Source organism: Sceloporus occidentalis, unplaced genomic scaffold (genome assembly GCF_023333645.1).
Source record: "Sceloporus occidentalis isolate IW3139 unplaced genomic scaffold, rSceOcc1.0.p SCAF_72, whole genome shotgun sequence".
NCBI lineage: Eukaryota > Metazoa > Chordata > Lepidosauria > Squamata > Phrynosomatidae > Sceloporus > Sceloporus occidentalis.
The window spans coordinates 5,137,501-5,140,000 of record NW_028317052.1 but is presented as its reverse complement, the minus strand read 5'-3'; the positions used below and the strand labels follow the sequence as shown (position 1 = coordinate 5,140,000).

Below are 2,500 nucleotides of genomic sequence, written 5' to 3'. Positions count from 1 at the left end.
CTAGAACAAAATTAGAACATTTACACACGGCTAATGTTCCCACCCTGGACATTACTCGAAAATAGAAGTCCAAAATGCTTATTTGAAGGAACTTTCATGGCAAACTTCACAGAAAATAGTATGCTACCTGTTGCTTTGTGACATAAAAATCTATGCAATAAACAACAAAGAGCAACATGTCCGATTTCCATATACAAATCTACTCATGGTGTAGTAGTGCTCTTTAGAGTATAGAGGGCACACTCTGAAACAATACTTTTCCTAGAAGAAAAGCAACATTGCAGAGTGAGTGTTTTATTGGAGAAAGTTGAAAACAGCTTTTTTTTGCTGGAGTTTGCTAAGGTCAGACAGTCAACGTTTTCCACGTTACAGGTTTTGACTAACACTAATGTTTGTGTTGGATAGTTCATACTCGACGCTAAGCAACATCTCTTTGCTCTGTCGTGAAAAATACTTTAATTAGCCTAAGATGTCAGCTTTTGTTTTCCCCAGGAAAATATGGAACGCTTCACGAATTTGCGTGTCATCCTTGCGCAGGGGCCATGCTAATCTTCTCTGTATCGTTCCAATTTTAGTATTTGTGCTGCCGAAGCAAGCAGCAGGATGAGATAAATGCCCCAGTACATGTCGCCTGTCTAACCCAGGAAGAAGTGCAGTGCCGCCTAAAAAAAATCAAAATAGACAAATCACCAGGTCCAGATGGCATTCACCCCCGCGTTCTAAGGGAGTTAAGTAATGTAATAGACAGACCCCTATTTCTAATATTCAAGGACTCTATAGTGACAGGGTCTGTTCCCCAGGACTGGCGCATAGCAAATGTTGTGCCAATATTCAAAAAGGGGACAAAAAGTGACCCGGGGAATTATAGGCCTGTTAGTTTAACTTCTGTTGTGTGTAAACTGTTTGAGGGTTTCCTAAGAGATGCTATTTTGGAGTATCTCAATGAAAATAAGTGTATGACTCCATATCAGCATGGGTTTACAAGGGATCGGTCCTGTCAAACTAACCTGATCAGCTTTTATGAGGAGGTGAGCTCAAGACTGGATCGGGGTGAATCGCTGGATGTCGTATATCTTGATTTTTCCAAAGCATTTGATACGGTGACACATAAAAGGCTCGTACATAAAATGAGAATGCTTGGGCTGGGGGAGAATGTGTGTATGTGGGTAAGTAACTGGCTCAGTGATAGGAAACAGAGGGTGGTTATTAATGGTACATACTCTGAGTGGGTGACTGTTGCTAGTGGGGTACCACAGGGGTCAGTTTTGGGTCCTATTCTTTTTAATATATTTATTAATGACCTTGTAGAGGGATTGCATAGTAAAGTATCAATCTTTGCAGACGATACTAAGCTCTGTAACGTGGTTAACACGATAGAGGACAGCGCACGATTACAAATGGATCTGCATAGGTTGGAGGCTTGGGCTGGGATGTGGCAGATGAGGTTCAACACAGATAAATGTAAGGTTATGCACATGGGGAAGAAAAATCCAGGCTGGGAATATGTATTAAATGGGAAAACACTGGGGACGACTGACATGGAAAAGGACTTAGGAGTTTTAGTTAACAGTAAATTTACCTGTAGCGACCAGTGTCAGGCAGCTGCTGCTAAGGCAAATAAAATCATGGGGTGCATCAAAAGGGGCATAGATGCCCACGACAAGGAAATAATTCTACCCCTGTACAAGTCACTAGTCAGACCACACATGGAATACTGTGTACAGTACTGGGCACCAGTGTACAAGAAAGATATAGTGGAGCTGGAGAGGGTTCAAAGACGGGCAACCAGAGTAATAAGGGGAATGGGAGGACTACAGTACCCAGAAAGATTATCAGAATTGGGGTTATTTAGTTTGGAAAAAAGACGGCTTAGGGGGGACTTAATAACTATGTATAAATATATAAGGGGACAGTACAGAGATCACTCCCAGGACCTATTTATACCCAGGACTGTATCTATAACAAGGGGACATCCTCTACGGCTGGAGGAAAGAAGGTTTCTACACCAGCACAGACGGGGGTTCTTTACAGTAAGAGCGGTGAGATTATGGAACTCTCTGCCAGAGGAAGTGGTGATGGTAAACTCAATAAAAGAGTTCAAAAGGAGCCTGGACGTGTTTCTTGAAAGCAATAATATTACAAGTTATGGATATTAGATTAATAGGGACAGAACGTTGATCCAGGGATTTATTCTGATTGCCATATTTGGAGTCAGGAAGGAATTTTCCCCCTGGTATGGGGCAATTGGCATCTGCTTCATAAGGGTTTTTTGCCTTCCTCTGGATCAACACAGTAGGGACACAATATGTATATAGGTTGAACTTGATGGACTTTGGTCTTTTTTCAACCTTATGAACTATGTTACTATGTTACTATGCTACAAAGCAACTGTGTGTTCACCGAGTATATATATCCCGCTAGGACCCAGGCTTTTCAAGTTAAGGAGAGAAAGATAGAAGTCCAAAATGCTTCTCTGAAGGAACCTTCATGGCAAAAATCA

General features: G+C 41.6%; 1 non-coding gene across 1 annotated transcript; it reads right to left on the bottom strand.

Moving 5' to 3' along the window:
- Positions 1-492: 492 nt before the first annotated feature.
- On the bottom strand, positions 493-599 carry LOC149286211 (U6 spliceosomal RNA). Its single transcript, XR_016277677.1, has one exon. It is a non-coding gene; the product is annotated as a U6 spliceosomal RNA (small nuclear RNA).
- Between the last annotated feature and the right edge of the window lie 1,901 nt (positions 600-2,500).